This window comes from Nycticebus coucang, chromosome 7, assembly GCF_027406575.1.
Source record: "Nycticebus coucang isolate mNycCou1 chromosome 7, mNycCou1.pri, whole genome shotgun sequence".
NCBI lineage: Eukaryota > Metazoa > Chordata > Mammalia > Primates > Lorisidae > Nycticebus > Nycticebus coucang.
The window spans coordinates 39,099,833-39,126,629 of NC_069786.1; positions in this window are offsets into that span (position 1 = coordinate 39,099,833).

Here is a 26,797-nt window from a genome sequence, read left to right on the forward strand (position 1 = left end):
CAACTCCTGGGCTTAAGCGATTCTCTTGCCTCAGCCTCCCAAGTAGCTGGGACTACAGGCGCCCACCACAGCGCCCAGCTATTTTTTTGGTTGCAGTTTGGCCGGGGCCGGGTTTGAACCCGCCACCCTCGGTATATGGGGCCGGCGCCTTACCGACTGAGCCACAGGCGCCGCCCGATTTTGTCTTGTTTTCAGCTGGTTTCTGTTCGATCCTAGTGAAACAGTTACTCTGGGTTGAAGTCTTGCTATGGAGAAATACCAGCAATTAAGTCACCCCCCCCCCCAGGCAACAATTGGAAAAGGAAAATCAAACCTTCCTACAACCACACACCCAGGGCACCACCTGAATAGTCCTTGCGTGATTGGCTCAGTTCAAAAGGTCCAAATCAATTGTGTCAGTCAGCACCTGTCTCAGGTGGGAGAGTTTAAAAGGTCTCTGGTAACTGGATCACAGGGGTCTGGTGACTACTCTGATATGGCTTGCTCCAGTGCTGCGTGGATTCAGGAGGAGCCACCCAGCAAATAGATCAGTCTGGGAAGGTAGATGCCTCCTTCCCCACCTTGCACCTCTGTCACACCCAGTCACTGATAGCCCTGCAGTTGACTGAACCAGTTGCAGGTAGTGAACAGATACTCCAGGGGTTTGCATCTGCCTGAATCACAAGGAAATCTATCTCTGCACTCTGCCTCTATCTAGCAGGAGGAGGTGAGGCCTGACAATCTCAAGCACTTGATGAAGCCTGGGGGGTGTTCACTCAGTTCCAGCCCCACCCCTGATTGATGTTACTGACAGAACAGAACAACTTTGCAGGAATTTGTTTCTGTCCCTGCTAAATTCCCCTGCAGAAGAGAAGCTGTTTCGAGATCCCAGAGTCTGAGCCACAGGCCCTGTCTTTGCTCCTGCAGGTTTGTTTTAGGTTACCTGTCAGTTCTAGCCTCCTGTCTTCCTTTGTCTATAGGCTGACGATTCCCTGAGGGCCAGGTGTGTCTTAGGCTCAGTAAAGTGGTCCTCTGGGTCAGCCCTGCCCTGGGAACTTCTCAGGTCTGGGAGTGAGTTTCTAGTCCCTGCGCTCCACCCAGGTGGGTACCGCCTAAGGCAAACCCTTTACTCACGGGGGCCTGCGTTTCCGTCCCAGATCTGTTCCATGGTGGTTGCCACCTGAGTAGATGCCTGGTCTCCTCTGGTTGCCCAGGGAGACAGGGGGTGTGGCTTCAGAATATCCAGGAGTTAGCCCTATTGTTGCTAAAAGATGGCTGCAGCTCTGCGCCTCGGGGCACTGCTGCTCCCGTGTGGTTCCCTCTCAGCAGACGGTCTTCTCTTCACTCCCGTGCCCGAGTCAGAACTGACCAGTTGCAGTTTAGGCACTGACCACACCCCTCGAGAAATCACCCAAGAATCTGGACTCCTGGGGGACAGGCCTCCAGACCTCAGAGTGAGAGTGGAGAGGAGTGCTGGGAGCTCAGACTTGCAGGTAGAGAATATATACAGTTTTATAGAGTTTTATGCCTGGCAGGAGAATGCCATGTCACCCTAGTAGGGGAGGTAGATCCAGTTTTTAGAGGGTCTCTCCCATGGAGTTTAGCGGGAGGACCTTTGAACTCTGCTCGTTTGTTTGTGGGGCACTCTGAGCCGTTCTCGTGGGGGAGGGGACTCCCGTCTACTTGGTGATGGATTTTGTACCTTTTGTTTGTACCCTTGGGGTTGCAGCTCGCCTCAGCGGGGTTGATGTGTGTTCTCCAACCTTCTCTCTTGGTGCAGCTCTAATCCACCAGGTTACTTGCTAAATTTCTGTCTTTTAACTCTCCTTCTGGACGGGAGCCTCTGGGGAAAGCTGGCTTCAGTCAGCCATCTTGTTTCCACCTCCCTCAACTGTACTTTATAATGATTTTTTAAATTTTTGTATTTAACATAAATTTTCATGACCCTGAACTCACATGTTTTGCCTCCTCTGGCTTTATTCAGAGTGGTAGGGAGAGTTCACATAAAATTAAAATTCTAAGTTAAAAAGTTAAATTAAAAAACAAATTCAAAATGTATATTTTAAGTAATCTACAAATTACTTGGCCCAAGCACAAATAATCAAGTACTATATTAGGTAGTAATGGGCTACCAGAAAATGTGACAGAAAAGACTAAACAGTTACAGTGAATTCTTTAAATCTGGGTTTCCCCTGTGGATTTTTTGCTTGTTTCTTTATTTGTTTTTAAGGTCTCTTCTAGGATAGGATATATATAGATACCTCCATTATTAATTATAACACACTGGTGTATGAAGGAAAACCATATGTGACACTTTCATACATTCATTCATTGCCTGAATTGAATAGCTGATTTGGACTCTATGCCTGAGTTCTTTTTTCTTCTCACATTCCCATTTGATTTTCTTCCATAAGGCTGATAAGTGTGGTTGGAGGAAGACTGTTCTTGATAAGAGCTGCACTCCTTCACTAGGACCAGAGCTAATTAAGTGAGCAGCCTTTAACCAGAACTGTCATCTAAAATGTGAACATTAAACAATGTGCAAGGATCCCAGGAAACAGCAGAATTGGGACCAGGTTAGAACCTAGACAGTCTGTGGGCAGGTTCACAGAAACTACTATAGTTTCACCAATAATTATCAAAAATGGAATTTTCTAAATTTGCCAAGTGTTTTATGAGTTGTCTTGTTTAATTCTCACAAAACCGTAAGATAAGTCTTATGATTAACCCAATTTCCAAATGAAAAAAACAGACATTGAGTGATGTCAAATCATGTTTCTCAGGTTTCTAGAACTCACTGAAAGAGTATCAGACCCCAACATAAATATATCACTTATTCACAAATATGTCAATTATTCTGCTAGCACTTGCCTCAGTGGTAGTGGGGATTTGAGACATGGTTATTGTGTTCTTTGGGTGACCGTTTAACCTAGTTTTGCCAATTAGCTAATTGTGAAATTATTGTACCGTTCTCCTTTGTTCTGTTCCTTTCTCTTTTTTACCTCTGGTTATTTTCTTCCCACTTATCATATCACTCTCAAATTAGAAGAAGAGGCCATGATTCCTGCCCATTCTCTGCCCTCACCACAAAACCAGGATTAATTAGGCCCCAACAGCAAAAAATAGTGTGACCAGCCAGTTACACTCTCTGTGCTCTTTTGCCCAGGCATCAGAATGAATTTAGATTAGACACACTCAAGGATAGCCATGAGTAATAACTATAAGCTTTGTCATAGATAACTGTATTGGGTGTGTTTAAATGTACAACTCTGTTTTTCTATTATTATGTGATATTTCACGTTGACTTGTCAAACTGAAAAATACCCATATTGATTTTGCAGAAAGCTTCACATGTGAGATAAATGCACTTGAAGATTCCTCACAAGTAGCTCTTTGGAGCTTCAGATGTGGAATGGATCATTCCTCAATCTGTAATAGACCATTCTGTGAAGCTCTTCAATCAAACCAGAGAATTCAAGGTGAAATTAAGGGGAGGATTGGAAACCCCTACAGGGGAACTTGAGTGACTTGGCTGAGAAAGGAACCTGAGGTATTTGCCATGTGTTGCGTCTTTTTTTGTCCTTTTCTTTAGCCCCAGAAGGTTGTCAATCAATGTGTGACCTTATACAATGTCTGTGCATAAAACCTGGATACAAGACAAGCTGCAGGGGGAGTGTCACACGTACCTTTGATTTCTTTGCGTTTGTCATTTTCTCTGACAATTTACAGGTTATTTTTAAAGTAGCTATTTTATACAGATTTGTCATTAGGTTCTTCTATTTAATTATTAATCATATTATTACAACTGATGGGATGAAATTTTGTTATCTTTTGGAAAAAGCATAAATGTCCTTTTGGAAAAGTTAGTGACACAGTAACTACTGTAGATAGTAAGAATTGACATCTTGTGCTGAGTAATGATTCTGCTAGGTGTATCTCACTTAGAAATGATGTTTGTAGATCATGTAACAACTTTTAATAAGTGTGTTTCCAGTAAAGCAATAAGACAGTGTTACCCTTATAGAAACCATTCTTCTGAAAGGAGTTTTTGTGTCACATTTTTATGTGGTCCTAATTTGGGGCCATATTTCCAGGTGGACATTTCTAGGTTAATTTTGAGAGAACTCTAGAATTTTCAATGGGCTATTTAATTTGGAGGAACAGTGAATCCTGACACCAAACTCAGCAATAAAAAACTATGCTTTGGAATTTATGCTCAAATACGAGTATGTTGACAAAAGTCTTTGATGCTCAAGCCGCTATGAAATGATTGCTCTCCCACAACTGTGTCATAGTTTTCCTAAGCTGCGGAGACGGTGTTGTTTGTAAAGCTCAATTATTAGTGTAATCTTAAGAGCATATTAATTGCCCAGGAGGTTTATATATTTGTTCTGCGCATGAGATTAAAGATCACGGCAGTTTACACAGCATAATTTTAGAGATGAAGAAAATGACTACTGCACTACTTGCTGCTCTCAGTTTCCTCCACAGCGATGCCCTTACACCTTTCTTTGCAGGCATTCTGTAGCATCCTAAACAGAAGGATATTGCAGGGAGCTGATTCTGCTTTGATCCTTGTGCTTGTTGTCAAAGCGCTTGGGATTGAAGAGACTGTTGGCTACAATTGACTGTGACAATTAGGAGATGATCAGAGCCCTAGAGTGGAGCACTTAAAGGGTAATTTACATGTCAGTTTGTCGAATAAAAAAAAGATATTCTGCTGAGATTTTTTTTTACCCCTCAGAGCCTTGTAAACTGCAATTTGTGCTCTGGTAAGAAAAACCTGGCAGAGGAGTTAGGATAGCCATTACCATTTGAAAAGAAGCAATCAGAAGGCCGCTGCTGAGCCCTTTGTCCACTAAAAACGCTGATTTGCAGGCAGTGAGTGAAAAAGTGGAACCGTCACTAAATAAAACCATGAGCTAGGTAACTACCCTCCACCCCAACCCATGGTGGCTTTTTAGTGTTGCTTAAAGGTTTTTTTTTTAAAGGTATCATAAATTCTACATTTACTATCATTACAACATTGTTATTGGTCATGAATGTACTTCCCCCCAAACCCTGACCAATAAAAATAATAATAATAATAATAATAATAATAAAAGGATGCGTCGAAAAAGTGGTATGTTGAATACAAACCCACAGTCAGTGGAGGCTGAAGCTATCAGTCGTATCAGATTTTTCTTATTCTTTTCCTTTTATGCATCACTGCAATTTTCCTGTTGTCATCCTTTCACTAAGCTGTTTTTTCCTCTACTATATCAACATGCTGTTGGTTTTTTCATTTGTATTTATACTCCTGTTTGGGAACAGTGTTTCTGGCCTTCACATGGTTAGACTAGTAAAAGTAATGTATCATCAGTCCAAAGTTTACTATTCCCATGTAATCATTTCTATACTCCTCTATTAGCTAATGCACATATACAACTAAAAAAATAGGTAGAAAAAGCTGAACGAGAATTGCCAGGAAATATACAATAGGAGAGGTTATATATCATTTATTTAATTGCCATAGTAAGAAAAACTACAAGTTATTTCAAAAATATTTTTCTTTTTTTCCCTGGAAATCATGATTTCTACCTCTACTGCTGGGATATAGAGCCAAGATTTTCACTTGTATAATTGCCTGGAAAGAATAGTTCAGGCACCAACACAATCATCTTGTGCAGAAATAACTAAATTCGGTGTATATTTTATTCAGTGATACATTTTATGTTTCTTTTTTTAATTGTTATTTGGCCCTGGTGAGGGGCATTTACAGAGGGGGAGCATGGGGCTGAACGTGGGTTTGTCTTCCCTGATAAGAGCAAAGAACACCCAGAGAATCCACAGTCTCCAACTACAAGACGTATCCACCCATGGCTGTTTCTCCAGGTCCTTCCCCTGGACACTGTGCATCTGGGTGTTAAGGCTGCCCTTCCATGAAAGAATTTACTATCTTCCACTTCCAGATAAGAGGATTTTTATTTCTTTTAATTTGATTCTAATATCGTAATTTTGTAACAAAAACAAATTATTTTTCCCCAAGAATGCCTTGTGAAAGAAATTGTATTCTACTTTTTTGGGGGCGGCGGTTCTGAAAATCAAATAACCAGATTGTGGAGATTAGTTGGGAGAAGAAAACAATTCTTAGACAGATATTAGTGTTTCCTCCGACTGTTTTGCAGGAAGGCCCTTAAGCTTTTTTATAAAGTTTTAACTCTCTAGTTTTTGCGTGCGCGTGTACATGCCTACCTAAAGAAAAACACATAAGTGAGAATAAAATGAGATTGAATAAGGTTATTAAGTGCAAAGCAGATAAGGAGCGAGGGAGTCAAACGAGGCTGACGTTTCCTTAGCGTGTGCCTGCGGTGCCGGCAACAGGAAATCTGTATCAAAAATCAAGCCCAGCAGGAGGTGTTCATCTCCCAGGTAATGGGTGAATGATGAGCAGATGAGCTGGCCTTCTATTGATTTAAGCATTTTGTTCCAGCCAGTCACAATTAACTTTGATTTGTTTTTACTTTCCTCTTATAGGTTTGCATTTAAAACACTCTTGGAGCACTAATTGTATAAAATTGTGGTAACTGCACATTCTCTTCTGAGAGGTAATGAGCGAATGAGTGAAAACGCGGGCATTATTTGCCATTCTGAGCAGGGATTGTCAGAACATTTCTAGTTGACTGAAATTGTTTTGGAAGGTGAGCTGGAACGAGAATCTTGCAACTAAAATGAAGTGACTCTGCATGGGGTTTTTGGATGTTTCTCTTCAGAGAATTTTGCAGCACTGTTCTGAGACTCACAAGTTGATTTAGATTGTATTTGTAAGACAATATTTAAGTCAATAATATGAAAACATATCAAGGTATGCTTATTTGGCTCTTAAGTAAATGGGAGGCTTCTGAAAGCTCACTTGGAAATAAGTCAAAATGAGTTTTTCTTCTTACCATCACAGTGATTTTTTTTTTTTTTTTTGATATACAAATTGCTGTGTTGTGACCAGTTAAATTCTTGGTCACAATAATTTGAAAAGTTTTAGAAACATGCCTAAGGAACAATATGTAAATTTTGCCGTTAATTTATTTGTCAATTTATTAACATTGGTGATACAGAAATCATCCTAGAACATTTAGCACAGTATTCAAGAACACTTACTGTCCTGTTTTAATGAGTGGCTCTTTCTTTGAAATTGTTTGGAGGTGGCACTAGGATTGTCAGATTTAGTAAATAAAAATAAAAAAATGCCTCATTAAGTCTGAATTCCTGATAATGAATGAATAACTTTTTAGTGTCAGTATGGCCCATGAACTGTGTGCACTTTACCTGGCGACCCCAGGGGATTGGATAGAAATTGCAACCAGGCACTGAACATATAGCTTAATTATCTGACAATGATCATTTATAAATGATTTTACCTTTTATTGTCAGATTAGATAGGCTGACCAGCCTGCCCCCCTTCAAATAGAAACCAAAGTCGTCTTAACTCTTGAAGGCTAAGTTTACTTTCCTGCATCATGTTCCCAGGGCAAGTTATGACTTGTCATTTCCAGTAAATAGTTATATCAACCTTACTAGTACCAAGGAGACTTCAGAAAGGATGGAGGATTTTGGCTTATATTGATCAGCCTCTGATGAGGGTGGTGGTTACAGGTATAAGACTTAAATGATGCAGTGAGTGGACGTTACATTCGTGAAGCCAAATCTTTTGTGGCAGTATTGTGACTGCATAGACAGCTAAGTTTGAAATTGTGATTCTGATCGCAGTAAGAACTTCTAGGAAGAGAGGGTCTCTATGCCCTTGCACTTTTATTTTGTCTCATTTGTTTTTGTTTTTGAGACAGCCTTACTCTGTTGTCCCGGCTAGAATGCTGTGGCATCAGCACCCTCAAACTCCTGGGTTCAAGCTATCCTCCTGCCTCAGACTTCTGAGGAGTAAATGGCCTACTGGTGCTCACCACTGCACCCAACTGATTTTATTATTTTCACCAGAGATGGGGTCTCATTCTTGCTCAGGCTGGTCTCAAACTCCTGAGCTCAAGGGATTCTCCTGCCTCAGCCTCTCAGACTGCTAAGACTGCAGGCGTGAGCCACTGTGCCCGGCCTGTTTCATTTAACTTTGGTCATAATAAACTAGTGGTCAGGAAGGAAGCTTGGCTAAGATGTGCAGAAATCAAGTATCTGATTCATCTTTGGGGGCAGCATTCATTCTTGTGAACACATATTTTCACTGTCTGGATGGTTTTCATGGCTCGTTAGAAGAATTATTTGTAGAAGGTAAGTTTAGAGCCCTGTGACCCATCCCCTAAGTCCCCTCTCTGATTTCAGCCTTAGCTTCAGTGGACAGTTTCTAGGAAATGCAGGCGGGGCCTAGACTGTCCCACTCTAGAACACTTTGTGATTCTCCCCAATTTCTTTCTCAGAGCCTTCTGCAAAGTTGTAGAATTGCTCAATGCTTCTTCAGGGTTAGCATGGAAATGTGGGGGCACTAACACCCACCTCAAGCAGTGGGAGGGGGGTGGGAGCCTGTGGATAAGTAGCCCCTGTGCCTGCCTTTGCAACAGGTAGTTCTGAGATGCCCCAGGTGTGCTTCCCAGAGGTCCTATTTTCAACCACAGGGATTTTGGGGACCCTTTGGGAGCATTTCTCGGCTTTCCTTACAATACTTTCTTACCTTTTCTATTCCCTTATTTCTATTTCTGAGAAAAAAACAGGCTCTGTTTTCAGTGGAACCCCAACTAAGACACTCCTGACATTCTTTTCTCCCCAGCATCGCAGTTCTAACCTTGATCTAGTTCTAGATATTTTGCTTCCTTTGGTTCTATCAAGATTCACTTTGCTTTTTATCAGAGGACGAGAGTTCTACCACTGTATCTACTGCCACAACTAAGTCATGTTAGTTACCAAACACGACCTGCACATTTAGCTCACTGGAACTTACTTTCCTTATAATAAAAACCATTACTGAATGCCCACCATGTGTGAGGAAACATCCTAAGGGATCCGTGCAGATTGCTTCATTTAGCCCTCACAATATCCTCAAGAAATAAAATAGGTATAATAGGTATTTCTAATTTACAGGTGAGGAAACTGATGCAGGGGTCCTCAAACTGCGGCCCGTGGGCCACATGAGGCGGTGTGAATTGTATTTGTTGCCATTTTGTTTTTTTACTTCAAAATAAGATATGTGCAGTGTGCATAGGAATTTGTTCATAGTTTTTTTTTTTTTTTTAACTATAGTCCGGCCCTCCAACGGTCCGAGGGACAGTGAACTGGCCCCCTGTTTAAAAAGTTTGAGGACCCCTGGGAGACAAAGTGATTATTTTTCAGTGCCACAAAGCTAGTAGGTGGTCAGATAAGCGCTGAGTTCTGATGTGTCTGACTCCAAATGTTGTTCTTTTAGTCACTATATGTCATAGAGTCCACCATTTAGAAATGGAAGTTTCTTTATCAAACATAGATTGCTAAAGAGATGATTGGGTAGCAAGGAAGTTGGGATGAGAGAATTAGTTTAATAAGGCAATTTTTTTAAAGTCCTCATATCAGCTTATAATTGAACAAAAATGCTGCAGTGTTTTCTCCATCATGGTACCTAAAGCTCCATAAACTTCTGTCTGTCCTGCTCACAGTGCCTCACACGTGGTAGGACTTGGTAACCAGGCATCAAATGAACCAACTGGAGTATTGTAGAGGAAGTTTAAAGTGACTTTAGTGAGCTCAACTTTTTCGTGATCCACTTTATTTAAACAATCCACTGTGGCAACTTTCAAGACGATGTTATTAGGAAAAATTACAATCTAATAGTGTCTCATATAATTTAAGACAAAGTGTTTAGAACAATGTTATTATATGCCTCTCAATTCAATATGGTGACATCAGGCAAGTTCAAACTATTGGGAGCAAAGCGCAATGGAAATATTCCATCTGCTGTTACAACTGGCCCACATTTAGAGAGGCCTAGAGTGCTAGAGTGCAAAGGTCAAAGGAACTTCCATGGAGTCAGGGAGAGGCCACCTAGAGGAAGCCACAGAAGATCTGGTTTCCCTTGGAAAAAGGTGGCAGAGTTAGTAACCCTTCTTCATGACTTATCTTGGGGAATAGGAGGACCTGTGGCAACTCTTTTCTGACTTTTCCTATCTTAACAAAATTAATGCATTTCATAAATGTTAGAATTCTGAGCTCCTTAGGAACTGATGTGGGGAGCAATAAAACTGGCATCTTTATTCTCTTACATCCCTTGAAGTGGAGTTAGGGGTTCACCATGCAGATTGTTCCTGACTTACTTAGATTTAAACTGCCATAATGCTTTGGACCCAACGCTGACATTTTCTAATAGTTTCATGAGATTGTTAGTTTTGAACAATAAATAAAGCTGAGCCTAGCCTGAGCAACATAGTGAAACCCTATTTCTGTAAAAAAGTAAACAAGAAATTAGCCAGGTATGGTGGTGGTAATTCTAGCTACCTGGGAGGCTGAGGGGGGAGGATGGTCGGGAGTTTGAGATTGCAGCCAGCTATGATGATGTTGCTGCACTCTACTCCTGGTGACAGAGTGAGGCCCTGTCTCTCTCTGTCTCTCTCTCTCTCTCTCTCACACACACACACACACACGTGCACACACACACAGTGGGGACATATGTACTTTCTATTTGTACCTTGCTGATTACTGCTGGGTTTCTTGTGACAACCGTAACAATGACAACTGTAGTTAGTAGTAACCTCTCAAGAGTGAAATCACAAATTATAGCAGTCCTAATACCATTGTCACTGGGAAAATTGGCAAGATCAGTGAAAAATAACTAAGTCAGATGTAACATATCTTTCATGGTCACCAATAAGAGTTATTGTAACAAACAAGAGTAGGTTTTGCTTGTTGGATTACAAAATGGTAAAAGACTATCAGATCAAAATGTTGGATAGGAATACTTTCAGGCAGACTAAAGAATTTGCAACATGGGTGTAAACACCTAAAACTCTGCTCAGAGGCATTTTGTTTTCTTGTTCTTGGTACATGTGAACCAAACTTGTCTTTACCTATATATTAAGTTGTTTTGATTGGCTGAATTCTAAGGAATCATATAAAATACAAATATAGAGGCTGGGTGCCTATAGCTCAGTAGCCCCAGAGGTAGTGGGTTTACCTATATATTAAGTTGTTTTGATTGGCTGAATTCTAAGGAATCATATAAAATACAAATATAGAGGCTGGGTGCCTATAGCTCAGTAGCCCCAGAGGTAGTGGGTTCCAATCCAGCCTAGGCCTGCCAAACAACAATGACAACTATAACCACACTCAGACACAAAAAAATTAGCCAGGCCTTGTAGTGGGCACCTGTACTCCCAGCTACTTGGAAGACTGAGGCAGGAGAATCACTTAAGTCCAAGAGTTTGAGGTTGCTGTGAGCTGTGACACCATGGCACTCTACCCTGGGTGACAGCTTGAGACTTTGTCTCAAAAAAAGTGTAAATAGAAAACAACATGATTATTAATATGTTTAGCTATATAGCAATTACTATGTAAAGATTCTAATTGGGACTAGAGTTTATCAATCAGTGCAGCCAATATGTGAAGAAATATGAATTACACAACTGAGTCAGCTGGAAAAATTAGATTCACACACCCCTTTACATAGTTAATGCTAACAGTGGGAACAGACTCCATCCCAAATATTTCTTAGACCAAATTTAGGAAAATCATGGGCATCTTCTCTCAAAATGCCTGAAATTATATTTTATATTCATTGCCTTTGTCTGGTATTAGATACTTGTGTCTTAAATTATAAACATGAATATGTAAGTGAAAACGTACTCAATATCTTCAATTGGCAAATGGTCATGACTTTTATCTTTATTGACGGAAGCATTCCCTTCTCTCTGTATTAATGTCAAAAATTATTTGAACCAGAACTGCTTTTAGTCTTGGGATCTAAAAAGATGGAGTCTGATGAATCCACACCATTTTATGGCTGAGAGAAGTATTTTCTTCTTACACATATGTTGCCTAGAACTGTTGGCAGGTCGGGATTACTACCAGAAGTTAGGCATAGAGGTAACACATCCTAGGTACTCAGCAGTCACTCTTCCAGGACCAAAGAGCCCTTGGGATGGAGCCTGACATGCTTGTGAGAGAGCCATGCTTTCTCACTTTTAAACCTGGGGCTCAGGAAGATTGCATCAACTCTGTCAAGTAAGGATGACTTGCTTGGGAGTATTGGTTGTTATCTCCATTTAGATGTATATTGAGAAGAAATAGTAGATTTTCATGACCTTCAAACTCTCAAAATGACCTTGCTTGTCCTTTCAACTTCTTTGCAAGTCAGGATTAACTTTGATGTAGAAAAGTTCTCTAGTTCTTCCTTGTACAAATGAGAAGTGGCATCACCAAGATTTTGCTGTAAGTGTTATGTCCCTGGATCTATATGCCTTGGCTTATTTCCCCCCAAATCCTACACATCAGTAAGTTGTAGCGATTCTCTCACAATTTCTCTTATAATTGTCTCTTTTCATTACTATTATCACCACCTAGCCTAGTCCATTATTACTATGTAATTGAATCATTTAAATGTTTTTTTTTTTTTAAACTGAATTCTGTGCTTTCCACTTCCCTTCCTTTCACTTTCATAGTTAGATGAATCTTTTTAAACCTTGAGTTTTGGCTCATTACACCTCAGCCCAAAACTCTCAAAATTTGCCTTTCCTGAAAAATAACACCTAACCGTCCTTACTTCATAGCTTTCAAAACTTATTCCCATCTCAGAATGATAAAATCATTCATGGTGCAGTCATTAAAATTATAACATCCATTAGAGACAGTGATTCAACAGGGATTCAGTAACTGTCTACTATGTACCAGCCACTGTGCTAGGTGTTGGGAATAACTTTGAGACCAGAGAAGGAGCTAGACAGTAAAGACACAGCTGGATGAATGGAGATACACTTACAAATGGAGATGATATGTCTGAAAGAAAGGCCGATGGTTTCATGAAAGCACAAAGCAAAGGATTCAAACTACATACAAGAGGCCTAAAAAGATTCTCTGAGAAGGCCATTCTTCAAATGGAACCTAAAGGATGAGTTGAAGTTACCTAGGCAAAAGGTGGGAGACAGGTAGATGAAGAACATTGTCATACAGATGGAACAACATGTGCAAAGACCTTGTGCAGACAGGGAAGATGCATTCAAGTGTGGCTGAAGATAACGTAGAGAAAGAATAAAGTGATATGATGCTAGGCAGGCAGATAGGGGCCAGAACTTTTTTGTTTTTTAAGACAGCATCTCACTTTGTTGTCCTCGGTAGAGTGCTGTGGTGTCACAACTCACAGCAACCTCAAACTTTTGGGCTTAAGTGATTCTCTTTCCTCAGCCTCCCAGGTACCTGAGACTACAGGCGTCTGCCACAATGCCCAGCTATTTTTAGAGACTCTCTGCTCTGTTTCAGTCTGGTCTCAAACCTGTGAGGTCAGGCAATCCTCTCACCTTGGCCTCCCAGAGTGCTAGGATTACAGGTGTGAGCCACTGTGCCCTGCCCGGGGGGCCTGATCTTCATACAGGGTCTTGTGGGCCATGCTGCAGATTGTGGTTATTGATAGAAACTAGTGGTTTTCAGCTGAGAACTTTTTGGCCCTGTCCAGGGGACATTTGGCAATGTTGGGAGACATTTTTGATTGTTACGACTATATGGGAATTTGATTGGCATCTAGTAGGTGGAGGTGAGTGATGCTGGCCAACAGCCTACTATGCGCAGGATAGACTGCTACAACACAGAGTGTTCTGGTCCCAATGTCACTGGTGTTGGGGTTGAAAAATTCTGACATAGACAATGAACTTCCTTCCTTCCTTCTTCCCTCCCTCCTTTCCTTCTTTCCTTCCTTTAAGGGGAAACCAAGTTTCCAAAGGGTGACATGCTGGTTTGAGTATTAACTAGTATTTACTCTTTTACTTGGTGGAGACATGTGGTCCCTTAGTCTTTTTGTATATATGCTGATTCTTTCTTTTTTTGAGACAGCGTCTCATTCTGTTACTCAGGCTAGAATGCTGTGGCATCATAACTCACAGAAACTTCCAACTTCTGGGCTCAAGTGGTCTTCTTGCCTCAGCTTCCCAAGGAGCTGAGACAATAAAATTTCTTTAAAGGATTTTCAAAAGCTGAGAGTGAACTGACCAGATTTGCATTTGGACAGCTCATGCTAGCTGTAACATAAAAAACGATATGAAGAGCAGCGCCCGTGGCTCAGTGAGTGGGGCGCTGGCCCCATATGCTGAGGGTGGCAGGTTCGGACCCAGCCCCGGCCAAACTGCAACAGAAAAATAGCCGGGCGTTGTGGCGGGCGCCTGTAGTCCCAGCTGCTCGGGAGGTTGAGGCAAGAGAATCGCGTAAGCCTAAGATTTAGAGGTTGCTGTGAGCCGTGTGATGCCACGGCACTCTACCCAAGGGCGGTACAGTGAGACTCTGTCTCTACAAAAAAAAAAAAAAATGATATGAAAAGCTCGTCAGAAGTGAGGTAGTATAGTTCTCTTTCTTTTTTTGAAATGCATTCTTATTCTATCGCCCTGAGGTTGAGTGCTATGGTGTCATAGCTCACAGCAACCTCAAACTTTGAGCTCAAGTGATTCCCTTGCCTCAGCCACCAGATTAGCTAGGTCTACAGGCACTCACCACAACACCTGGCTGATTTTTCTATTTTTAGTAGAGAGAGGGTTTCACTGTTGCTCAGGCTGGTCTTGAACACCTCAGCTCAAGTAATCCACCTGTTGTGGCCTCCCAGAATGCTCACAAGCAGGAGCCACCACACCCAGCCAGTATAGTTTTCTAAAAGAGTAGGTGAGAGATGATGGCAGCTTGTGCTACTGTAATGGCAAAGAAAATTTATTTTTACTACCAGGGGAAGTCATTCACAATGCATTCTTAGGGGACAAAAGTCAGACCAATAGATGCTCTGCATAGCATGACCATGTTTTTGTAAGAAAATATTTGCATGTGCACAGGTAGAATTCTGAAAGGCTATATACAAACATGGCACCATGGAGGGCAAAATTTTAGTTCATGTATCTACTTATCTATTTATTCTTTTCTCATCTTTATGTTTTTCTACCTCGAACATGCACAATTTTTATAATAATCAAAAAATTAAGTAATGTCTGGTTCCAATCTACCTTTCCTCCCCCTGAACAATTATGGTTCTATTCTGTAGGCAATTGTGATGCTATATGTACTTAACACATTTTCCTTCAAATGTTTTCATAATAAATATGGCAGACTATAAAGATAGAACCTAGGGAAAGACTTGAAGGGAAAATCAAGTTTCCAAAGGCTGACATGCCAGTTTGAGTATTAACTAGTATTTACTCTTTTGCTTTGGTGGAGACATGTGGTCCCTCGGTCTTTTTGTATATATGCTGATTAAACTAAATCCTCATTTCTTTAGAGTGACTATTCTTATTATGACAGTGGTGTGCCAACTAGCCCCTGAAGGAAAGGGTCTGCTCATTTTTTCCATAAGCTAAATTGGTGTCAGTTATTACAGATTTGCCACAAAATATGCATATTAAAGAAAACGCTATAATCCAGAACTGTTCCTTTCTAGGTGTGTCTTGGCAAAGCACTTAATCTTTTTGGACTAGAATTTCTTCATCTGCTTTGGTTCAGAGAGCATACCTTATGATTCTATTATTCTAATTTTTAGATATATTTGGATAGTAAATGATGTCATGGTAATGAGGTAGTTAAATAGCCAGTACATTAATACTGCAAGATAGAATAATATAATTGAACCAGAGAGTCTCTATATTTAAGTTGTTCCTTGCTTAATAGCACCTTTACAAGTTATATAACTTCTGCTTGTCACTGGACCTGGTTCTATTGTCACACAATTAACTTATTCACTAATAGTCTAGTAACCTTAAAAGGGGAGCCAGATACCTTACATCCAGGCAACAATTTAGGCACTTGGTAGAATCTAGTTGATTAATTTTTACTGTATTATTCTTTTTAGTGTGATTTTTTCTAAATACTTATTATAATACTTGATATAGTACTTAGAAAAAGTGACTAGTAACATAAAATTAGGCCACTATAATTAATCATTATAAAATATACAAATAGAATGGCCTAGTGGAATAAAGCAAGCCTCAGAAAACATGACTTCCAGATACACTGAAAATCTAGTTATATGAACTTGAATATTACTGCTTGGACTTTCTTTTCTCTAATATTTTAAATATGGAATTGAAACAAATTATCTCTAATTCTTATCCAGCTTTATGTTCTATGCCTTTGTTTAGTGATGGATGATTAACAATATCACTATATAAGAAGTGCTATAATTGGAAGGGGATATTTTCAGTTTTCCTGACTATTTCAAAGTTTAATAAGTTAAAGTAGAGCACTAACATTTTCTGTGACACTCTGACAATATATTTAGTATTTGACTGAAACTTGTCTTAGATGTATAAGCAAAAAATATTAAAACTTATAATATGTTTTGGCTTTATTCACATGTGTCAAAAATCCAGCAATAAAAAAGGAAGACTGGCTCTATTTGGAGAAGTGTGCAAAGGCTTTTGTTAGTTTCAGGATGATAACAAGGTGTTAGAATCACAGAATGTACAACCACAGATTGATGTTTGGTACCTTGCCAGAAAATACAGGGTCAGAAGAACACGTTTTATGTATATTCTCAAGATTTTATAATTCAGTCATTTGCTGGGTTCATATTCTATTTCTAATTCTTAACCTCAGACTAAGTCTTAGAATGACAATACTACTGATAAAGGTAAACTGGAATTCAGCAAGTTAAAAATACAGACAGCAAGAAAAGTAAGACAGGAAAAGTTAGTCTGGTCAATACTAAGAAAAAATAATTTAATATTTCATATATTTATTTGGAACACTTAAAAATCACACTCATATCAAGGCTGAAAATATGTTCAGAGTATCAGCTGTTTTAAATACTGTTCTTAAATATTGCACAAATCAAACTATGTTTGTATTTTATATTCATAGATTTTTAATTGTTTTAAATGTCTGCAACTTTGAAGTGGACCACTTTCACAATATTTCACACCCGAAATGGAAAGTTAATATTACTGTTGTGGCAATAAGTTAAGATTTGATTATTCTGATATTTCCTATTAAGGAAGTAGTTTGCAATGTTATCAATAATGTTCTTTGACAGTCAAATGTTTTCGATTATCTTCTTTTAAATACACATCTTCTATATATTGTGCATTTCCTTGTTACCATAGTCGACATTTATAACTATAAACTATTTATCACCATAGTGTATTAACAATAAAGCAATAACTAGAATTAATCTTAGACTAAGAGTTTGCGTGTCCCAGTGGTTCCAATACCTAAGAGTGGTATTTGGCTAACCGTGGGCTGAAGGAATGAATAAACAAGGCAGTCAGGACTCTTGGGAGAAAACATTCAAAAATGGATTTGATATCAGATTTAATGAGAAAATATGCCAATAAGAAAATGCATATTTTCAAGATTAAATTCAGCATTTGTTGCTTAATAACATTTGTCATCTTCCAATTCTTCATATGTAGCAAATTAATTCCAAATCATTTTGCTCTTCCAAGTGCCTTTGTGTATTATATTTCTTTTTTCATATCCTTTTGGATAACATTTGAGAAAAAATAGGACTACAACAGTCAATGATTACATTCAGAATGGAAGACAGTTGTAAAACCAAGGAACAGGTGGAGTGTGTGCGATGGGAATATTCACTTTTTGTGCCACCATTTTGTAGCTCCTTACAAAAAAAAAAAAAAAATTAGCAGCAAATGGTGGATATTGTTTCTTTACAAAAAATGGTTCTGTACTGGATCCATCTGTGAAGTATAAACATGTCATCAGCACTCCTTTTCCATCTCCAAAAAACATTCCCCATGTCCATATTTGATTTTCAAGTGCATCTGTGCACTGATGGAAACCCTCCCAACATGCTGCTACACAATTGCAGAACCCACACATTTCTGTTTTTGAATCAAGCTTGTACTAGAGCCTGGTCTCCCTGGGTAGAAGCTTGTTTCAAAGTTGCAGAGGTCCTCTGGGTGACCCGAGTAAAAAGAACTTCAATGTTCATGGTAAGGTTAAGTTATTCCTTTTATGGAAGTGATATTGTCCCACAAAGTTTTCCCTACTTTGTTCAAAAAATTATTTTGTGTGTGTCTTAGACTTTTTCTTTACATCCCCATGCTGTACTTACCTAATTATTAGCACTTGAACTGCTGAGTTTCTCAATGACTAAACTCTCATTTGAAAAAGAAAGTGAAGATCTTGGATATTAGTTTGGTTATTCAGGAAGCTTAAGTAGAAAAAGCAAGGGGTTCGTTTCACAAAGTTGAAAGGCAAGCATCCTGAATTCTAGGACTCCCTAATGTTATTGGTAATCACCTAACCTTGAAAGAATTTAAAATATCACTGAAAAAATTTCATCTCTTTATAAACACACATTCAGAAATGAGCACTTTGCTAAAGGAGGAAATTTTATTTTAACCTCATTATTTTCCCTACGCGGTACCAGAGTTACCTTCACTATAGAGCAAGGAGTAAGCTTTGCCTGTCATTTTTAATCAGGTTGTTGTAGGTAATTTTTGTTATGCCCCTCATTACTGAATTGTTTATCAATAGGTGCAGCAAGTGTCACTAGCTTTTCTCATCAAACCAGGTCTGACAAAGAGGCGCAGTGCATGGGAAAGAGGCAGCTAGGTGAAACTAATGCCATAGATGTTTGATTCATTAGGAGCTCATTGTTAACGGGGATGTCTGATTGTAAAGGCTCAGTCAAGCAAAAGAGTGCAGAGTAATCAGTCGGATTTATAGTTTGCAGGGCTCAGAAAAAAAATCAACATAAACCTTTGGATATAGCAGAAACAGAAAAATCCCCTTTGGGCAGCCCTAACCTGGAACCAGCCAAATAAGGTCATGCTACATGAAGGTTTCCTGTTAGGTGATGGGAGATAGAGGCGGATTAGAGCCATATGGCATGGCCTATCATACCTTCTGACTTAAGATAACAAAGCCAAGCTTTGTGCTTAGCTGTTTTTGACTGACATCATCAATTTTATTTTATGTTGGTCACCTCCGGTAACAGGAAAAAATGGCCTAGGGTTGATAACACATGCTTTCTTTTTTTTTCTTTTAGTATTAAGATGCCTAGAAGCTAGTTTTGTGCTGTTAAAAATTTCAAAGAATTAGTAGCTTCCTCTTCTATCACCCATCCTCCAGCAACTGACAACCCCCCTCCCCCTTGTTTTCGGTTTGTACCTTGCAAATGAGAGGCAGCCTTATTCAGAACCAGATGTAAGGCTCCCAGAGAATGAGCATAAGCTGGTGTACTTTAAGCCTAATGGGAAGTTTTATATGCAAGGGCCTTGAACTGATTAGTATAATTCCCTCTTTAATACAGCTGTCCCTCCAGATTAAGGTAAACCAAATGTTGCAATCAGAGATTAGTGTACCTTGCCAGTTATTAACATCCCCGGGTGCTCAGCAAGCACGTCAGACGCTAATGCTGTGTATTTATTTGCTGCTTCCCCACTGTAACTTGAACTTCTGCACCTGTCAAAGCATTCCAGCGAAGAGAGGGGCAATATTGGAAAGCAAAAGTTTTATACCTGTACACCTGTTTTGTTTTGTCACAGCTAAGATTTTCTTTAGGCGTGCCAAGACTGCCAGGTGCTTCAATCTGCTCCTCTTCTGGTTTTGTAAAGAAAGCTTTTGTGCGCTACATTGCGTTTGTTGCTTTCATATGCTTTCTTTTGTGCAACTGGAGAGCTACTCACCTAAACTGTGTGTGTGCGCTCGTGTGTGTGTTTTCTTTTACAAAGGAGCTATCTGTAAAGGGTGAGGTTTCTTTTCCAGAAAACTCCACAGCTCTAGGTCCTGTGTTCCCTAGCCTTGGCTGTGTCTTAGTCACAAGGTGGGTCTCACAGCTGTGATATATTTGGCAGGATATCCTGCCTTCTTGCAACCCAGATATCAAGAAAGACAAAGTCCTGGCTATCTCAGAAAGATCTGCTATGTTCCTTTCCCTTCGCTGCCCCGACCAGGGTCACACTTGGACGCTAGGCCTGAATCTATGCAATAAACACCCGGGAGAAGGTAGGGACAGTAACGTTGGTCCGGGCTCATCAGTCCCTGATCCCTTTCATCAGTGTGGCCGATGTGCCAACAACTAAAGGAAAAGAACGGAAAGTTTGAGGAAGAGACCTCACATTTGTAGAATAAAGTGCTTTTGTGATTTTTATCAGCATCTTTCATTACTCACAGGCAGGGAATCAAAAAGTGAAAAATGCTTTCTGTGAAAAATGCCTCGTTTGCTAAGTAACCACTAGGGTCACGTTGGGATCTGCCTTCATTTTATTTTTTAAATATGTGGATTTAAAACATGTCGCTACGTTTTCCACAGCCATCACTTGATGCCAACAGCAGTGAAGCAACACCAGCACCCCCCAAATTTTGTCACAGACAGGAAGGAGCCACAGTTTCTAGCTAACCTGTGACACTAGAGCAGTTACTGGTTCAAGTTATTATGGGGATGGGGGGGCGCGGCGTTCTTTTGCTTGCCCTCCTCACTCCAACTCCATCGTGGTATTTGCACATTGATTGCCTTAGTGCAGAGTTTCTACATATTATAGCTTAATTGCAGATTTTTTTAAAAGACAAAAATATGTTCATATCTTAGGAATTATGTCGTGCAGCCTACTAAATATGCTAATGCAGCACTAAGCAGGATAAAGTTCTTGCCATACCCCCCAACAGTTGCGTGCAACCTGCTGCCAAGTGATTGTTAATTGTGAAGCACCAGCAGGCTTTGCAATCCATCTTAATTGTCATACTTACTTCAGGTTTTGTGATAAGGCTCCATGTTCTGTTTAAAGTGACAATGTTGACAAGGGGAAAGGGTGTGGGCCTGAGCCTGTGGTTCTGAAGGGGTTGCATGCTCTGACCTGCCGAAGGTTGATATGGATGGTCTGCGAGGGGATTTTAGTTGTCATGGGGTCCCCAGGCGGTTGAATGGAGAGACGGTCTGTCCTGCTTTTTCCTGTTAGGATCCTGACACGTGGAGCATTGATGAACTCAGCACAACGTTGAATGGGAGCTTTTTGGCAGCTGAGACGCTGGGGCTAAGCTGCAGGTCAGAGATAACACCAGTGCGGGTCTCCTCCTGCACACAGCTCCTAGCCTGCTTTCTTCCCTCTTGAGTGCAGGAAATGGCTCATGTTAAACGCGTTCACTTTTCAGTTTTCCTTTCTTCTAAAATGGAGCTTGACAGATTGTACTTTTCAGCTCCCCTTTTTTCAGCACCTCTGCTTTCTACCTCAGAAATACTCTTCAGGAAGTAGGAGCTTATCTTGGTGAGGAAACGATAAGGTGATGCTTGATTTTCAGGGGAGAGCAGAAGGATATGGCTGCCTTGTAGCTGTGCATAAACTTGGAGTTCCCACCTTGGAGGCGTCCCTTAGCTTTCTCCTTCTCCTCCCTTCCTAAAAGACCAGAAGGGTCACAGAGTGGAGAGTCTGCTGCCCTGAGACTGGAGAAGAGCAACGTGTAGCCTTTTGTAGCCTTGGTGGAAAGCTGTAGCCAGTTTAGGAGGCAATGCACACTCTTTAAAGAGTGTTTTCTCCAATACTTATGATTCCCCTCTACCAAAAGGGAGCATCGCTGCTCACACTGAAATGCTTCTGCGTTGTTTTACATGCAGCTGAGTTTAGCAGGTTTCTGAGATGTGGAGAACAAAGAGAAACTGTCAGCAAAGAGTTACTCCAATAATCTTCTGCCAACATCCTATATTCACAAAAGCAAGGTAAAAAGAATTCTTTCTAGTTTTAGTATCTGCTCTAACTTGGACAGTTGATGCTGCATTTAAAGGAAGTATTTGAGATGGATCCTTCTGTGGCATTGATTAGTGACTATGAAACTAATACATTGAAACCACTTTTAAGCCAACTCAGAATCTGACTTAGGGTACATGTGTATGGCTTCAGTGAGATATAAGTGCTTTGTTTTCTCTCTAGAGCATGTGAGGTCCTTTGAAGCAAAAGGTGTGTGTGTGTGTGTAAATGTACTTCAACATAGAGGGGATGGATGGAGAAAAAGAGAGGGAGTGGGGAGGAGAGGCGAGGATGGGAATGTGGTAAGCTTTCTGGTTGAGGTTCAGTAAGCATCAGAAATAAAAGGCTGCGGGTAGATGTGAGAGTAACAGGATAGTCCCAGGGCTGACACTGTGGGACATGTAGTGTGATGCCTACTTTGATCTCTGTCACCTCTCACCAATTTTGTGCACCCTTTCTTTCTCATGAGGGTATAGAGCAAAGGAGAGGGGGAGAGAGAGAGAGAGAGAGAGAGAGAGAATATGCAAATTTGATTTGTAAGAGCCAAATCACCCTGAGGAGGGAGGATGATTCAGATTAGGACTCCATTAGAATTTGCTCTGATGCAAGATGGTGGTGTCAGGCCTTCCATAATGAGGCAAAATTCTACTATTTCCATCCCCATCCAGTTGTACCCTGTAGTCTTCATCCTCTTTGAGTGATTGGGACTCGGCTTAGTCTACATACCTCTCTGGCTATTGTCAGAAGGGGACCTTCAGGGACCTTGGAATTTGCCCAGATTTAACTTCAGAGAGAATAGCCAAGAACAAGACAGCTTCAGGACCCCAAAGAAATAGTAGATGCAAAGTGTTTGATACGATAGTCTACACATACTAAGTGCTGGATAAATTCTTACTATTCCTTTTGGAGAGATGAAGCCAGTTGAATTTCTTGTTGAATACTTCCTTTGGCTATGTTTGACAGGTGTAACACTACCTGAGGAAATAGAAATATATAGAAATAAGGGCTCCTATGCTAAATGGGTAGTGTAAAAGTGTGACTATTTTGATTGAACTGAACTGCTCTAATTCTAGACGTAAGTGGTCACGTGGCATTATTACGAGCTCAAAGAAAGGTAGCCACCTCTGCAGAGGGATTTGAAGGGCCTGGAAAACGCTACATCCTCCAAGGGTCTCCCCAATTAGACATGGTACCAGCCAGCATTCCTGATATTTCTGTTGGCAGAAATTCCTCTAAATAAAAGCATGTTTTCTTGATATTTCCCTTTTTGGGATAGTTACAATTCTTGAAGGCGGCCACCTTTATTATGTGGCTGATGTCAACTGCTTGTTTATTACCTCTGTAACAACAGGGAAGAGAGAAACTGGATTCAAGCAGTTGCTCAAAGAAGCTTTGTTAAGTATACTACGAGTTCTTGACCACGTAATGGGTGTTGGAGGTTACACAGTTGGGGTTTGTATTCCCCCAAATAGCTTAGGATGTATCATTAGACATCAGAAAAGCTTTTAGTCTGCTCTGTGGAACAAACAGAGCTTAATCTGGGGTCATTTATTTCTTTTCAGCAAGACTTTTCTTCTTGTTTCTGATTACTCTACCTCAGCCTACAAGAGAAATTATTTGTGCCCGTGTTCTTTTCTGGGTATCTAAGGTACTGTACCTTGAAGACCCTAGGTTAGGGATTCTCAAACATTTTCTATGCCAGAATGTATGTTCATACATATGGTACTTCCACACATACACCTCAATTATGGTCTATATGGCAAGAGGCATTCTATTTCAACCTTTATTTTAAACATGTTTCCTTTTTAAATACACCTTTTCCTGAGATTCTGTGGTGTCCTCTTGGGAGGGAATACATCTTTTTCCTTTTTTACTTTCTTCAACTTCATCTTCTACCACTGTATGAGAGTTGCTGTCTTAAACAATACTTAATTATCTGGTTGTTTTCTCTCCCTTGGCTGTATAATCCTAATCCTTTAGGTTTTCTCATGTATTGTATGATTTTTACCCTTGGCTTTTTGTTGGTTTAAAAAGTATGTGCACTATTTTCTTTCTGACTGCACTAGTCTTATATATGTACTGCAGGGTTCTTGGGCATACAGAAAATTATGGATGGAAATAAACTTACCTATAATTCCACTATGGTGAGTTAACCATTGTTACAATGGTTGGTTGCTTATTGTTTTGTGTATTGAGAACGCATTGGTCACCTTAGAATTTTTTAAATTGTTTTTCACTATTCTATTTAGATTTTCAGCTCTCCAAATTCTCTCCATTCCTTTTATGTTGATGGATCCCAAATGGGAACAATATAATATTCCAGCATCTAAAGCTAGATTTGGCTTGTGTTCCGGGAAGGTTAGCTCACAGCCTCAACATACTGTATTTTGATCTTCTTAATATGCATTTTCCTGCTCTGAATCAGTGATTTATTTTTTGATCTTTGTTAATACTTCTTTTCAAGCTTAAAACAAAAGAAATTATCTAAAAATAACCAAAGACTATTATCCAAGACTTTAAAGTAGCATGCCCCAATAGGTTGATACCTTTGATCCTTAGGTAAAAAGTTACAGTTCTTTGTTAGCCTTCTGCAAAAGGAGGAAGTGGGGGCAAATTACACAGTCCATTCTATTTTATGCATGATGAAATCTACTTTGGACTGCTAGTAAACAAATTCCAATACTTTTTTTTGTTAAAGTAGTTCATTCATTTAACACTTATTTATGGAACTAACCCCTAGTATGTGGCCAGGCACTGTTGTAGGAATAGGGATTCAGTAGTAAACAAAACAGATCAAGGCCCACCTTTGTGAGAGTTTACTATTTAAAAATAAAGTAGTTAAAGTAAACTTTTAAGCTTTCTATTCAAGTGTACAATTAAAAAATTAATTGTACTTTTTGAAATTCCGAGTAAGTTGTAAAGTATGTGGGGAAAAGATCCTTGTTATTGCAATATTACTCTGGTATCAAATAATGTCTTTCCTTCCAGAGACCTCTCTCACTCATTACTCTCCAAATTCCAGTTTCAGGAGGCAAAAAGGCAAATAAATGCAATGGCCAAGACCAATTTCAATGAATTGAAAATAAATGCCTGCAATTTTAATATCTTTGTTTTGAGAAGGAGGAAGAAATAAACAAGAGAGGTCAGAGTGCATATGTTCTTACAGTGATGTTGAACAGCAGATGCTGGATGCAAAATTAAGAGAGGTCCTTTACTTTCAAATAGAACTGACTGGTTTTTTATTTGAGGTTATGGCTTTGCTACTTAGCTAATTTCAACAGTAATGGAGGAATAAATACAAGTAGCTAAGTAGAGAGAGAATGAGTGAGGCGGAAAGACAAAGGCTGAAAATTTATCTAATTCAAATGAATAATCTACGCAGGCTTTACTAGGTGTGAGGTCACTAAAGGTATAAAGACATATGTAGAAATTGAAACAGCAGATTAGACCTTGGTTATCTTGGTGGTTTTATCACCCTCTTGTTTCAGTTTGAATGTGTTTTAGGTAATGTGTCAATCAGACATAAAGAGAGATGAATTTTACAGATAGAATTGGACAAGTTTTTTTAAAATCAGAATTCAGGATATGCCATAGGCAGTTAGATTGCGACATGGAAATATTGAAAGTTTAAATGGATGCTACGTGAGAAATTATCCTGGATTCTTGAGTTGATGTGTAAGAATGGAGTCTTTGTTACTTTTTTTAGAGGCTGATGAAAAAAGTATGTGTTATAACTCAACCAAGAAAAGAAGAGTGTGTATTGGAGACAAGAACTTGTGCAGTTAAACAACTCAATCTGTGAAAGAGAATATAGCTGAAGACGCAGATTGTCAGCTAGAATTGTTGACCAAATTATTCACAAATCCTGGAAAACTTGGGAGAAGAAGAAAGGAAAGAAAGGAGGGAAGAAAAGAAGGTCAGAGAGGCAAAAAAAGAGAGAAAAAAAATCCCAATGAACAAAGGAGAGCTACCATGGATTATAGTAAAGCAGTTATCCTGGAGTTTTGATACCAGCTCATCACTAGGGAAAAGTGATATTCTTTAGTGGAGTTGTGTAATTTATATCCATAATTATTTGCATTTGGAATAACCTAGGAACACGTAGTATAATAAAATTATGTTTCACAGAAAACATAGGAAATTCTTTTGAGCTTAGGTGATACTCTGTGAAGAAAGGTATAGAAACTCCATTTATCTTTTAATCTCGTTTTTTATCATGTTGTGCTTAATGAAAAGCAGAAAGTAAGCTACCATCAATCTTAATTTGGTTTCAAATCCATACTTTTCCTTTATTTTTTTGTCCTTGTCATATCTCAAAGTCAGTCAAGATCTACCTGCTTGTTGAAGGTTTCCTTTCTTACATGAGACAAGAGACAATACTGTTATACACCTACAGAGACATGTATGTTTTTTGTTATTTATTGTGGTCATGAACACTGGCTTTCTCAACATGTAAGAAAGCAGACATTGTGTCTTCATATTTCAAAAACGTGTATAAAACAGCACAGTGTGCTGCATCCACGCCTTGTCCAATAAATACTAATTGATGTTGATGAGGGAGCACATGTCGCTAACCAGAACCTCCTGCCTAGCTCTGAATCTTCAGAGACCTTGGAGATTCTTGTAAGCTGGAATGATGCCCTATTATTGCAATTCCTTATGTCTAGGAGAAATGAAGAGATAGTTTTCCTTTTTAAAATCAACATTACTGGTGAATTTACTGCGATACAACTACTTGTTTAGATTGTTCGAGAGGTCCTTAGTTAATAAAAGTAATATTATATCCTGTATACTGCATACATGTACCTATATATCATATACACACCTACTATATACTGAGCAATATGAAAATTTAAAATAAGGAAGAAAAAGATAGTATTCCTACCTTAAGGGAAATCAATATATCAGTATTGAAGGAATAAAAATCTTTAAAATTATATATTTTTTATGTCTGGCACTTATTCAATAAATATTCATAAAACTGCCACCAAATACAG